Source organism: Eschrichtius robustus, chromosome 2 (assembly GCF_028021215.1).
Source record: "Eschrichtius robustus isolate mEscRob2 chromosome 2, mEscRob2.pri, whole genome shotgun sequence".
NCBI lineage: Eukaryota > Metazoa > Chordata > Mammalia > Artiodactyla > Eschrichtiidae > Eschrichtius > Eschrichtius robustus.
Window position 1 is genome coordinate 81106881 of NC_090825.1, and position 16059 is coordinate 81122939.

Below are 16059 nucleotides of genomic sequence, written 5' to 3' on the forward strand. Positions count from 1 at the left end.
TCTATTATCATGAAATTAGAAAGTGTAGTGTGACCAGGAAATCAGCCTATCTACTTGATAGTCCTCTAAACAAGTTTATCCATTTTGTGGACAAACACTACAAAGAAAATGGTAAATTTGAGTAAGGTTTCATTCACAAGGTAACTTAAGGCAACCCAGAAACTTCCCAAATCTCGTCCTAAAATTTTTTACAGAAAGAGCTTAGAAGCCTCTCAGCCTGTCCTAGAGCAGATAAAATTTCAAAATAATAAATAAATATCTATGTATGTATATGTATTTTGTGTTCATAGAATTAGAAAAATGATAGGTAGAATTGAAAGCAGCTCTTTTTCCCCTTTCCTGCTTGCCGATTTTTGTCCCCTTCTAACCTTGAAAGAACCTAATTATAGGAACAAGATCACTAGGCAATTTAAACTAACTTCTGACATGCTCTCCTGAATACACTGTGCCTTGCCTAACCTGTTGATTCTTCTCCTAGATAAAAAGAAGTAGTAAGAATGAAGAGTTTAAAAAAAGAGAAGAATTAAGTAGTTAAATAATGACCAGCTCTTCACCCCCAACAGCTCCCTTAGCAATCCTGCAGGCAAATCACATGGGCAAGATAACATCTAAACAGAGAGTTGGCCAGTCTGCAAGTAATAGAGAATGATGCAGAACCCACCTCCTGCCTAGCTGATTCACTGAGATTCTCCCCCACACCCCACCTTTTTTTCCTTTAAAAACTGTCATGGCTGAGCAGAATCTTTGGAGTTGGTCTCTGGACATGAGTCCAACTTCTCCCCAGACTGCTGGCTTTTCTGATTAAAGCATCTTTCCTTTCTACTGACAGTTGCCTCTCAATTATTGGCTTTTGAGTGGCAAGCAGCTGAACCTGAGTTCGGTAACAGAATTAGAAAATTGATAGATAAATAAATACATGGATAGATGACAGACAGAGAGATAGAAAGCTGAGTATCATGGAAAAGCAGCACTGGTTGTGATGTTACACAGAGTGGGGCAATTGGTCACAGGTAAATGGCAAGGAAGGAAGGAAGGAAGGGAGGGAGGGAGGGAGGAAGGAAGGGAGGGAGGAAGGAAGGAAAGGAGGGAGAGAAAGAGAGAGAAAGAAAGAGGGAGGGAGGCAGGGAAGAAAAGAAATATTCACAGTCACAGGAAAAGAAAAATTACAGTGTGCATTTAGGAAGCACTAAAAATGCAGAAGTATTAAAAGCATGCTTAGGGCATTGGTTCTTTTTACTGTCTAACCTTGACCAAGAATACTAATATAATTTAACTTCAGTTTGTATTCTGTAAGGCAATCAATTGCGTATAAAATGTAAATATAATATACTTTCTTATATGAAAGTTATAGCCACAGGAAGAGTATGTGTTTCTCTTAGTTCTATTTTCTCACTACCCTCTGAGTATTTCCAAATCAGCTTATATTTTGTTATACTGATACTCCAGTTATTTATTTTTCTGTCAAATTTAAGTTACTCTCACAATCTCACACTTGTAACAAAGTGCATGTGATTCCAAACCTTACATATTTTACTGCCGTATTTTGTTTTGTATACATACTCAATAACTAACTTTCTCAAATTTATTTCCTATTGCAGTTCTGGCCAGATATATGAGCAATATTTTCCTTTAGATGGCTAGTGCTGCACTTGCTTTTTGTTTTAGTATGCACACTTTCATAATATTCCTTCTTAATGGCATTTCATATACACCTCTTTGTAATTTTCATTCTCTGTGTACTTGTCCCTTCTCCCAGCATTCTCCCTATATTTACACTCATTCCCTCTACCTGCAAGTTCTTCTCAGAGGACATTTATTTCCTATCTGTGTAAAATCCATCTATCCTAAAGCAATTTCTAATTCTTTACAAAACTGAAATCCATTCTGTCTGTGCCTCAAGCTAAGTTTTTAGTTTTATGTTCCTCCACGCCTCGGCCCAAATGAGGCACAGGCAGCATAATGAGCTCTGACCAAATTTCAAGGATGGCTTATGTGGCAAAGCAAATGGATTGTGCTTCCATTTCACAAGATGATAGTAGCCAGGAAACTCTTCACTAAAGTAATATAAAGCAAGGGGTGAGATAGTCATTGGTATCAAATCATTGATCATAAAAGATGAAGAGAACTCTTCTTGAGACAGTTTCTCCTCTCTGTGGGATTATGCTAATTACAAAGCATCATAAACAAATTTTAAAACCTATTCTCAGAGAGGGAAAGGCTCCAAAAACACTTTTCAAAGGGAAATAGCAATGTGATTATCACAATTTATTTCCTTCTATTTATTCTTTTTGTTTTCAATTTCATAACTTACCTTTTAATCTTGCTTCATATATCACAAAGATACATGAAACAAGATTAGAAACACAATTACAAAGATAGTCATCAGAGTTACTCCTCCTGGTATTCTCCCTGAAACATACCCACGAATAAAAACTGCACTGGCATATAAATAGTGAATCACTGCCACATTCTAAGTCTTTATTTAAAGTTTGATAACTTGACATTTGTGAGGATTACTAGGGCTAGTTAATCTTGTTAGAATGAAAATGTCATGAAAAATAATCAAGTTATTACAGATTTATAATATTATTACAGTATGTAAAAAGCTTGATATCACTTAGCATTGACTCTGTGAAAATTAATGCAAATTCACAATTAATCATTGAGCACTATTCTAGACTTGCTCCTGAACCCACGAGAAACTCATACCACTTTGTATTTATTTTATGTTATGCAATTTGTGACAGATAGCAAAATTTTAAAGAATTCACTATAAATTGGGTTTCTGTATCATTGTTCTCATTCAGAACTATATTTTTGTCCTGTTTCTAACCAATATTTATGCCCCTCATACATGGCTTCCATGTATGCTATAGTGTAATACCTGTGCCCTTCAGAAAGATCTGCAAGGCATGAAAGGAGAATTGTCCATGCTGAGACTTTAGAACCGAAAGACTTCTCTGGTGGCAGTTCTAATCACGTTTCCCTGCTGCAAGCTCAGGTTGGCAGAGAGATGCTTTGTCATATCATTAAAGAGCCATGAGGCTATATAAAACTATGTAAAGTAACGTCGCCTTTCTGAGTTAACAGTGTAGTTTTTGTCCCTCTCAAGAGGAGAGTCAGATTCAAAAAGAACATTTTGAATATCAGTAAAAATTATTACTAACATAAACAGGTTATATCTTGAAAACTGGAAATCGTGGTAACAAATTGTCTAATAATTTTGAAAATCTCATTTAAATTATACTGGTTTTGCTTTAAGTTTGGATAACGAAACAGTGAAGTACACATACAAAAATGGTTTAAACTCACCTAAAATAGCATGTCTTTTCTGAATAGAATAGAGAAAATAAAAGGCTGTTTTCTCTCCTATAGCCATAAATACTTGGTTTATAAATAAATACTGGACCAGATTACACATATTATGAAAAACTTAGAAGGTAGGCAGAATTATTATATCACATTCTTATTATTCATTATCCTGGAATTCCAAATAATTAATATAACTTTCTAACTATTAAACCCACTAATAAAACAGAGTTACTCAGAGTGAGGTTATGTCATTACCATGAGTTTTCAAAATGTCCACACTTTTTCTTTTATCATATTTATTGGAGTATAATAGCTTTACAATGTTGTGTTAGTTTCTGCCCTATAACAAAGTGAATCAGCTATACTTATACATATATCCCCATATCCGCTCCCTCTTGCATCTCTCTCCCACCCTCCCTATCCCATCTCTCTAGGTGGTCACAAAGCACCCAGCTGATCTCCCTGTGCTATGCAGCTGCTTCCCACTAGCTATCTATTTTACATTTGGTAGTGTATATATGTCCATGCTACTCTCTCACTTCGCCCCAGCTTACCCTTCCCCCTCCCCGTGTCCTCAAGTCCATTCTCTACATCTGCGTCATTATTCCTGTCCTGCCCCTAGGTTCATCAGAACCATCTTTCTCTTTCTTTTTTGATTTCATATATATGTGTTAGCATACGGTATTTGATTTTGTTTTTCTGACTTACTTCACTGTGTATGACAGACTCTCGGTCCATCCACCTCACTACAAATAACTCGATTTTGTTTCCTTTTATGGATGAACAATATGCCACTGTATATATGTGGCACATCTTCTTTACCCATTCATCTGTCCATGGACACTTAGGTTGCTTCCATGTCCTGACAATTGTAAATAGTGCTGCAATGAACATTGTGGTACATGACTCTTTTTTTGAATTATGGTTTTCTCAGAGTATATGCCCAGTAGTGGGATTGCTGGGTCATATGGTAGTTCTATTTTTAGTTTTTTAAGGAACCTCCATACTGTTCTCCATAGTGGCTGTATCAATTTACATTCCCAGCAAAAGTGCAAGAGAGTTCCCTTTTCTCCACACCCTCTCCAGCATTTATTGTTTGTAGATTTTTTGATGATGGCCATTCTGACTGGTGTGAGGTGATACCTCCTTGTAGTTTTGATTTGCATTTCTCTAATTATTAGTGATGTTGAGCATCCTTTCATGTGTTTGTTGGCAATCTGTATAACTTCTTTGGAGAAATGTCTATTTAGGTCTTCTGACCATTCTTGGATTGGGTTGTTTGTTTTTTTGATACTGAGCTGCATGAGCTGCTTGTACATTTTGTAGATTAGTCCTTTGTCAGTTGCTTCATTTGCAAATATTTTCTCCCATTCTGAGGGTTGTCTTTTGGTCTTGTTTATGGTTTCCTTTGCTGTGCAAAAGCTTTGAAGTTTCATTAGGTCCCATTTGTTTATTTTTGTTTTTATTTCCATTTCTCCAGGAGGTGGGTCAAAACGGATCTTGCTGTGATTTATGTCATGGAGTGTTCTGCCAATGTTTTCCTCTAAGAGTTTTATAGAGTCTGGCCTTACATTTAGGTCTTTATTCCATTTTGAGTTTATTTTTGTGTATGTTGTTAGGCAGTGTTCTAATTTCATTCTTTTACATGTAGCTGTCCAGTTTTCCCAGCACCACTTATTGAAGAGCCTGTATTTTCTCCATTATATATTCTTGCCTCCTTTATCAAAGATAAGGTGACCATATGTGAGTGGGTTTATCTCTGGGCTTTATATCCTGTTCCATTGATCTATATTTCTGTTTCTGTGCCAGCACCATACTGTCTTGATTACTGTAGCTTTGTAGTATCATCTGAAGTCAGGGAGCCTGATTCCTCCAGCTCTGTTTTTCATTCTCAAGATTGCTTTGGCTATTCGGGGTCTTTTGTGTTTCCATACAAATTGTGGAATTTTTTGTTCTAGTTCTGTGAAAAATGCCATTTGTAGTTTGATAGGGATTGTGCTGAATCTGTAGATTGCTTTGGGTAGTATAGTCATTTTCACAATGTTGATTCTTCTATTCCAAGAACATGGTATATCTTTCCATCTGTTTGTATCATCTTTAATTTCTTTCATCAGTTTCTTATAGTTTTCTACATACAGGTTTATTGTCCCCTTAGGTAGGTTTATTCCTAGGTATTTTATTCTTTTTGTTGCAATTGTTAATGGGAGTGTTTCCTCAATTTCTATTTCAGATTTTTCATCATTAGTGTATAGGAATGCAAGAGATTTCTGTGCATTAATTTTGTATCCTTCTACTCTACCAAATTCATTGATTAGCTCTAGTAGTTTTCTGGTAGCATCTTTTGGATTCTCTATGTATAGTATCATGTCATTTGCAAACAGTGACAGCTTTACTTCTTCTTTTCTGATTTGGATTCCTTTTATTTCTTTTTCTTCTCTGATTGCTGTGGCCAAAACTTCCAAAACTATGTTGAATAATAGTGGTGAGAGTGGGCAACCTTGTCTTGTTCCTGATCTTAGAGGAAATGATTTAAGTTTTTCACCATTGAGGATGATGTTGGCTGTGGGTTTGTCACATATGGCCTTTATTATGTTGAGGTAGGTTCTATCTATGCCTACTTTCTGGAGAGTTTTTATCATAAATGGGTGTTGGATTTATTCAAAAACTTCTTCTGCATCTGTTGAGATTGTCAAATGGTTTTTATCCTTCAGTTTGTTAATATGGTGTATCACATTGATTGATTTGCATATATTGAAGAATCCTTGCATTCCTGGGATAAACACCACTTGATCATGGTGTATGATCCTTTTAATATGCTGTTGGATTTTGTTTGCTAGTATTTTGTCAAGGATTTTTTCATCTATGTTCAACAGTGATATTGGCCAGTAGTTTTCTTTTTTTGTGACATCTTTGTCTGCTTTTGGTATCAGGGTGATGGTGGCCTCATAGAATGTGTTTGGAAGTGTTCCTCCCTCTGCTATATTTTGGAAGAGTTTGAGAAGGATAGGTGTTAGCTCTTCTCTCAGTGTTTGATAGAATTTGCCTGTGAAGCCATCTGGTCCTAGGTTTTTGTTTGTTTTAAGATTTTTAATCACAGTTTCAATTTCAGTGTTTCTGATTTGTCTGTTTATATTTCCGATTTCTTCCTGGTTCAGTCTTGGAAGGTTGTGCTTTTCTAAGGATTTGTCCATTTCTTCCAGATTGTCCATTTTATTGGCATACACTTGCTTGTAGTAATATCTTATGATCCTTTGTATTTCTGCAGTGTCAGTTTTTACTTCTCCTTTTTCATTTCTAATTCTGTTGATTTGAGTCTTCTCCCTTTTTTTTCTTGATGGGTCTGGCTAATGGTTTATCAATTTTGTTTATCTTCTCAAAGAACCAGATTTTAGTTTTATTGACCTTTGCTATCATTTCCCTCATCTCTTTTTAATTTATTTCTGATTTGATCTTTATTATTTCTTTCTTTCTGCTAACTTTGGGTTTTTTTTGTTCTTCTTTCTATAATTGCTTTAGGTGTAACGTTAGGTTGTTTATTTGAGATGTTTCTTGTTTCTTGAGGTAGGATAGTATTGCTATAAACTTCCCTCTTAGAACTGCTTTTGCTGCATCCCATAGGTTTTGGGCCATAGTGTTTTCATTGTCATTTGTTTCTAGGTATTTTTTGATTTCCTCTTTGGTTTCTACAGTGATCTCTTGGTTATTTAGTAGTGTATTGTTTAGTCTCCATGTGTTTGCATTTTTACAGTTTTTTTGCTGTAACTGATATCTAGTCTCATAGCATTGTGGTCAGAAAAGATACTTGATATGATTTGAATTTTTAAAATTTACCAAGGCTTGATTTGTGACCCAAGATATGGTCTATCCTGGAGAATGTTCCATGAGCACTTGAGAAGAAAGTGTATTCCGTTGTTTTTGGATGGAATGTCCGATAAATATCAATTAAGTCCATTTGTTTAATGTGTCATTTAAAGCTTGTGTTTCCTTATTTATTTTCATTTGAGATGATCTGTCCATTGGTAAAAGTGGGGTGTTAAAGTTCCCTACAATTATTATGTTACTGTCAATTTCCCCTTTTATGGCTGTTAGCATTTGCCTTATGTATTGAGGTGCTCCTATGTTGGGTGCATAAATATTTACAATTGTTCTATCTTCTTCTTGGATTGATCCCTTGATCAATATGTCATGTCCTTCTTTGTCTCTTGTAATAGCCTTTATTTTAAAGTCTATTTTGTCTGCTATGAGAATTGCTACTCCAGCCTTCTTTTGATTTCCATTTGCATAGAATATCTTTTTCCATCCCCTCACTTTAAATCTGTATGTGTCCCTATGTCTGAAGTGGGTCTCTTGTAGACAGAATATATGCGGGTCTTGTTTTTGTATCCATTCAGCCAGTCTATGTATTTTGGTTGGAGCATTTAATCCATTTACATTTAAGATCAATATGTATGTTCCTATTACCATTTTCTTAATTGTTTTGGGTTTGTTTTTGTAGGTGTTTTCCTTATCTTGTGTTTCCTGCCTAGAGAAGTTCCTTTAGCATTTGTTGTAAAGCTGGTTTGGTGGTGCTGAATTCTGTTAGCTTTTGCTTGTCTCTAAAGATTTTAATTTCTCCATTCAATCTGAATGAGATCCTTGCTGGGTAGAGTAATCTTGGTTGTAGGTTTTTCCCTTTCATCACTTTAAATATGTCCTGCCACTTCCTTCTGGCTTGCAGAGTTTCTGATGAAAGATCAGCTGTTAACCTTATGGGGATTCCCTTGTATGTTATTTGTTGCTTTTCCCTTGCTGCTTTTAATATTTTTTCTTTGTATTTAATTTTTGATCATTTGATTAATATATGTCTCGGTGTGTTTTTCTTTGGGTTTATCCTCTATGGTACTCTCCATGCTTCCTGGACTTGATTGACTATTTCCTTTCCCATGTTAGGGAATTTTTTGACTATAATCTCTTCAAATATTTTCTCAGTCCCTTTCTTTTTCTCTTCTTCTTCTGAGACCCCTATAATTCGAATGTTGGTGCGTTTAATGTTGTCCCAGAGGTTTCTGAGACTGTCCTCAATTATTTTCATTCTTTTTTCTTTATTTTGCCCCCTGGCAGTTATTTCCACTATTTTATCTTCCAGCTCACTTATCCGTTCTTCTGCCTCAGTTATTCTGCTATTGATTCCTTCTACAGTATTTTTAATTTCAGTTATTGTGTTGTTCATCACTGTTTGTTTGCTGTTTAATTCTTCTAGATCCTTGTTAAATGTTTCTTGTATTTTCTCCATTCTGTTTCCGAGAATTTGGATCATCTTTACTGTCATTACTCTGAATTCTTTTTCAGGTAGACTGCCTATTTCCTCTTCATTTATTTGGTCTTTAGGTTTTTACCTTGCTCCTTCGTCTGTAACATATTTTTTTCCATTTCTTTTTTTTTTTTTTTTTGATGGGTGAGGCCGCATTCCTGTCTTACTGGTTGTTTGGCCTGAGGCGTCCAGCACTGGAGTTTGCAGGCAGTTGGATAGAGAGGAGTTTTGGTGCTGAGATTAGGACCTCTGGGAGGCCTCACTCCAATTAATATTCCCTGGGGTCTGACGTTCTCTGTTAGTCCAGTGGTTTGAACTCAGAGCTCTCACTCAGGAGCTCAGGCCCGACCTCCAGCCGGAACCAAGATCCTGCAAGCTGTGTGTCATGGCAAAAAAAAAAAGAAGGAAAAAAAGGAGCAGTACAATATCAAAGAATAAAAAACAAAATTAGAAAGATAAAAAATATATTAGGAAAATTAAAACTATATTTGAAACAACTGCAACAAATAAAACCACAACAGAAAAAAGAAAAAAAGAACAAAGCGGGTGAGGGGAACAAGCCAAAGGGGGGAACAATAACAAAGTATATAGAATAAAATAAGATTAGAAAAATAAAAGATTTATTAGGAAAAATAAAAATATAAATGAATGAACAACAATGAATCAACAAGGTAAACAGAGCCCTAATCTCAAAGAGGAAAAAAGGAAAAACAAAAAAAAGCCTTGGCTATGGGGGCGGAGTTTTGGTGGGGGTGGAACTTAAGCAGGGGTGGCGTTTAGGGTGGGGCGGGACCTAGACTGGTGGGGGCGTGATGTTTGAGCGTGTGGCGGGGCCTAGGCTCAGGATGCATGCAGCCAGCAGGAGAAGGCCTTGGGGGCGGGGCCTAGGCAGGGTGACGTTGAAGCATGGGGTGGGGTCTCTGCTTAGGACCTGTGCAGAAGGGGAAAGGCAGCACCTCCAAAGGAGGGCCTCTGGAGTGTGGAGTTCTGGAGTTTGGAGGTAAGGCCCTGGGTGAGGGTGCACGGGTGGGGTTTAGGTCCAGCGTGTTGGAGGGGGTCTCAGAGGGGTCTCTGAGTGTACAGGTAGGGCCCTGGGTGGGAGTGTAGGGGTGGGGCTTGGGCTCTGCGTGGCAGCAGGGAGGCTCCGAGGGTAGAGGATTAGGTCTGGGAGCCCAACAGGCTCCCTGGTGCCTAAGTGGACAGGGAAAGAGCTGGCCGCGTTCCCTTCTGTTCCTCCGCACCACCCCCCACCATCTCCCCCAGAGTCTCCCCCATCCCTGCTGGACCCCGAACTGTGGGTGGGTCCCGCTGGGCGTAGAAACTCCTTCCCTCCCCCAGCCTCACCTCAGAGGTGCTAGTCTCAGAGGTCCAGCCTTTACTTTTGCTCCCCCTTCCCTCCCTTCCATTCCCTCTGGACCCACGTGGCTGGAGGGGGGCCTCGGTGGGCAGAGGATCAGGACTGGGATCTCAGCAGGCTTCCGGGGGCCCACGTGGGTAGGGGAAACCCGGCCATGCTCCCTTTTGATCCTCTGTCCTCCCAATGATTCCCCAATTTCCCCCTTCAGGCATGGGATCCCTTCCCCTCCCCCAACCACCCCTCAGGGGCGCCAGTCCTGTCTGCCCTCCACTTCTCCTCCCCCTTCACTCCCCCCACTCCCCATGTCCTACCCGGTTGCTGGGGGTTTCTCCCATTCCATTAGGTGTCTGCGGTCCCCCACCAGTGCCTGGTAGGTGCCGTAGTTGTGCAGAGACACGAATTCTGCATCCTATACCCTTATTTTTTAGAGCTAAAAATGTATAGTATTTTTATTGTAGTTTTTTCCTTCTTTATGTTAGAAAGAACTCGGAAAATTAGCAACTACACTAAGAGAGGACAGAGAAGGTGACCTAAGCACATAAATGTGTCTCTTTCCCCCCAACTTTCCTAAGAGTGACCAATTGGAAAGGAAAGTATCAACCCCACCTAGAAATTCAAGAGGTGCTGATGAAAGAGTTATGAAGGACTATGCTCTGTTGCCAGGCCTAAAATCTCTACATCCACTTCCTCATTCTAAGGAGGCTTATTGACTTTTACTCTAATTAATGTTCTCAGAAAGATACTCACCAGAAATTTTAAAGCTATTAACGACCTTCTTACTGTCAGAAGAGGATTACTGAGGGTTCTACCTGCCTATCAAATTCTGAAGCCTCCAGCTGAACTGAAGAGTAGGTTCTCTTTAAAGTCATTCTTTTTCATCCCACTTAAGGTGAGGTAACTTTATACTGACATATAGAAGGTGCCCAACAATCCATCACTGGCCCCTGCTTGGAGTGCAAAAGTGAGCATGACTTACCAGGGAAAATCAAATTGTGAAAAAAATATTTGATGTCAAGAGCCCATACTAGCTACTAATACCAAATAGTACATATTATGATATATAAATATAAGTAGGCAGTTTAAACAAATTAAAGTCAACTGACAAAGAGAATGAACAACTGAAAAATAGAGACCTAGGGAAATAGAGCAAATGCACTGCAGCGAAGGCAAAAAATAGTGAAAAAAATATAAAAGGAGAATTTTTTAAAAATGTGTTCATTGTACTTCCTTACAAGTTTTAAAATAAAAGCACTTTAATGGGAGCATTTACACTTTCAATAAAATGAATTCAAATTACCATGAAAAATTTTGGAATAAGGAAAATTTTGTGTGGCAAGAGAAACATAACTGCTTAAAGTAAAAAAAAAAATATTGATAGAGGATGTGAATAGTAAAATAAATCAGTGTAACAGGAGGTAAGTTATAGGTATACAAACAGAAGGCAGATGAAAAAGATAAAAAGCATAATTTAGGAAGAGAGAGAGAGAAGAGAGAAAGCAAAGATAAAAAGATAAATCAAACCCAGAATGTCCCATATCCCTGTGTGTCAGATAGCATTCTATACATTAAAAGGAACAGAAGTCTACTCTAATCAATCAAAATTTAAATTTATAGGAAATGTAATGTTCCTATACGAACAGAGGTTCGTTTTATTTCTGTACCTAGAACTGTATCTGGGACATGGTAGATTTCAGCAAATATTTCTTGGATAGATGTATGGATGAATGATGGACAGATGGATAATAGATGAACAAATGGATAGATACTTTTAAAAAGAAAATTATACATGCTCTGATATTACTCTTTGGAAAACACACATTTCCATAATTTTCCTTGCTAACTTAGCTAAAGAATGACAAACTCTTGTTCCTTTTTTTTAATGTTGTGCTAACTTCTGCTGTACAATAAAGTGATTCAGATATATAAATATATATATATACACACACACACACACACATATATATATATATATATATATATATTCTTTTTTATATTCTTTTCCATTATGGTTTATCAAAGGATATGGAATATAGTTCCCTCTGCTATACAGTAGGACCTTGTTATTTATCCATTCTATATATAATAGTTTGCATCTGCTAATCCCAAACTCACAATCCATCCCTCCCCCTCCCCCTTGGCAAGGACAAGTCTGTTCTCTAAGTCTGTTTTGTACATAGGTTCATTTGTATCATATTTTAGATTCCACATATAAGGGATATCATATGGTATTTGTCCTTTCTGACTTACTTCACTTAGGATAATAATATCTAGGTCCATCCATGTTGCTGAAAATGGCATTATTTCATTCTTTTTTATGGCTGAGTAATATTCCATTGTATATATGTACCACATCTTCATTATCCATTCATCTGTCGATGGACATTTAGGTTGTTTCCATGTCTTGGCTATTGTGGCTAGTGCTGCTATGAACATAGGGTTGCATGTATCTTTTTGAATTATAGTTCTCTCCAGATATATGCTGAGGAGTGGGATTGCAGGAGCATATGATAACTCTGTTTTTAGTCTTTTGAGGAACCTCCATACTGTTCTCCACAGTGGCTGCACCAATTTACATTCTCACCTACAGTGTAGGAAGGTTCCCTTTTCTCCACACTCTCTCCAGCACAAAATCTTGTTCCTTGAATGAAACAGTATTCAAAAATGTTACTATATTAACAATTTTGTTTTTAATCTGGAGATAAAAACAAATCTCTGAGTGCTGACAGATGGTTAAGTACTCTTGTATGATAAGATTTATTTTGGGAGAATCACAATTATAATGTAAGTAGTTTTTGTTTATTCTGATGATAAATATTTAATATATATTCTCCTGGAAACAAGAGAGTGACTAGAGTTACTTAGCAGTATGTGCTTAAGAGCACTAATGTACCTTTAAATAACAGTATTCAGGCATGCACATAACAACAAAACACAAATGGGAAGAAAGAAGACTCAGAGGGTTGATTTATAATGGGATGTTAAGCCTTTTAGCTCAAGGTCATCAGTTCAGATATAATCTAAGCCATCAGTCAGTGACATATTTACAATTTGCAGAAATAAGATGAAATAATTTATTCTCTCAAAAGGCAGTTTTATTAAAAATTGGGATGGAACAGGGCTCATATGATAGAGTTTTATAGTTACGATTACTCAAATGAGATAAAGAATAACTACTGAGTGTCTATCTATGAGCCCAGCATTCTGCACCCCAAATATATCCATGTGAAACTCTCTCCTATATTTATGGACCAGAGGTCAATTACAGATACAGAATTCTGAGAATAATAAATTAAACATAATTAGGGATTAGAACTTCCAAAATGACTTAAGGGATTTTAAATTGTTAGCTCAAAAAGAATCCTCTGAATCTTTAAATATGCATTTCTTCATTCTTAAGGAAAATGATTTTATGCATGAGAAGCTGCCTTTAATTAAACAAATTCCTCTATAAAATTCACAGCATAGTTTATTTGAATAGGCTATATTAAATACAGAAAAGTTTACACATAAAGCAATTTTCAACTAAGAGAAAGAGACTTTAAATTTTTTCTGAAAATAGTTTTTTGTGTTTATCCATTTCATCACTTTATATTACTTTCTCTTTATTTTGCTATTGCTTATTTAGATTTCAGCACATCTTTTCTTTTTATTCTTTACTTTTTCAGTGGTAGTCTCTTGAGTCTTAATGATTTATTAAGAGATTACTAGCTGTACTTTCAGCACAGTGCCAGGCTGGACTTTTCTATCACCTCTCCAACCTATGATTAACTTGTAGAATTTGTCTGACAGAGAGGCAAACACTTTCTTTCTAGGGAAAGAAATAGATTACATGGTAGGGCCTTGTAGGATATTAGCCAGTTTTGTATCTAACTGAGAAATCTTATCCTAACACTACATATAAATGCCTAGTTTTTCAAATGATCTTTGAAGCCGTCATAACATCTTACTAGTTCTCCATAAGTGAATTACTGGAATAAGGTATTTGACATTTTAATGTTATGTTTGCATGATACTCATGATTTTTCACTCTGAATACTGTACTTTAACATTAAGAACCTTTTCCTTAACATTAGCTAATGTCCATTTATGAGGCCTTAGAGGATAAAATTCTTCCAAGCATTTATTTGCTTTTGCTAATCAAACCATATGTTTTCATCTTATGGGCACTGAATTAACATATTCCATTGACCCCTTTGCTTTATCTACTCAAAAACTAGAAGCCAAATATTAGCAGCTTGTCCTTAGGCATGTGCAAATTATTAGCACATAAGGTACTAAAATCTCTTCCTTAACAGGATAGAAAGCCCAGAGATAAATCCATGCACCTATGGTCACCTAATCTATGACAAAGGAGGCAAGAATATACAATGGAGAAAAGACAGCCTCTTCAATAAGTGGTGCTAGGAAAACTGGACAGCTACACATAAAAGAATGAAATTAGAACACTCCCTAACACCATACACAAAAATAAACTCAAAATGGATTAGAGACCTAAATATAAGACTGGACACTCTAAAACTCTTAGAGGAAAACATAGGAAGAACACTCTTTGACATAAATCACAGCAAGATCTTTTTTGATCCACCTCCTAGAGTAATGGAAATAAAAACAAAAATAAACAAATGGGACCTAATGAAACTTCAAAGCTTTTGCACAGCAAAGGAAACCATAAACAAGACGAAAAGACAACCCTCAGAATGGGAGAAAATATTTGCAAACGAATCAACGGACAAAGGATTAATCTCCAAAATATATAAACAGCTCATTCAGCTCAATATTAAAGAAACAAACACCCCAATCCAAAAATGGGCAGAAGACCTAAATAGACATTTCTCCAAAGAAGACATACAGACGGCCACGAAGCACATGAAAAGATGCTCAACATCACTAATTATTAGAGGAATGCAAATCAAAACTACAATGAGGTATCACCTCACTCCTGTTAGAATGGGCATCATCAGAAAATCTACAAACAACAAATGCTGGAGAGGGTGTGGAGAAAAGGGAACCCTCTTGCACTGTTGGTGGGAATGTAAATTGATACAGCCACTATGGAGAACAATATGGAGGTTCCTTAAAAAACTAAAAATAGAATTACCATATGACCCAGCAATCCCACTACTGGGCATATACCCAGAGAAAACCGTAATTCAAAAAGACACATGCACCCGAATGTTCATTGCAGCACTATTTACAATAGCCAGGTCATGGAAGCAACCTAAATGCCCATCAACAGACGAATGGATAAAGAAGTTGTGGTACATATATACAATGGAATATTACTCAGCCATAAAAAGGAACGAAATTGAGTCATTTGTTGAGACGTGGATGGATCTAGAGGCTGTCATACAGAGTGAAGTAAGTCAGAAAGAGAAAAACAAATATCGTATATTAATGCATGTATGTGGAACCTAGAAAAATGGTACAGATGAGCCGGTTTGCAGGGCAGAAGTTGAGACACAGATGTAGAGAATGGACATATGGACACCAAGGGGGGAAAACTGCGATGTGGTGGGGATGGTGTTGTGCTGAATTGGGCGATTGGGATTGACATGTATACACTGATGTGTATAAAATTGATGCCTAATAAGAACCTGCAGTATAAAAAAACAAACAAAACAAGTAATACTAAACTTTCATTGGGTTATTTGTATGGAAATATGTTAATATAAATGTTTCAGACATTACATGAAATTTCTAAAAATCTTATATTTGTATTTGTATGGAAATATGTATGGAAATATGTTAATATAAATGTTTCAGACATTATATGAAATTTCTAAAAATCTTATATTTGTATTTGTATGGAAATATGTTAATATAAATGTTTCAGACATTACATGAAATTTCTAAAAATCTTATATTTGTATTTGTATGGAAATATGTATGGAAATATGTTAATATAAATGTTTCAGACATTACATGAAATTTCTAAAAATCTTATATGTTCTGGTATAATGTTATAAGTAATAATCCTAGTTATTACTTTAAAATGTAAAAAAAAAAAAAGAACAATGTAATTGACAAAGGAAAAGTGCATACAAAAGCTTAGGCACTGCAAGATCTCATTCTTGATTAACTCATCACCAACTGCGTTCAG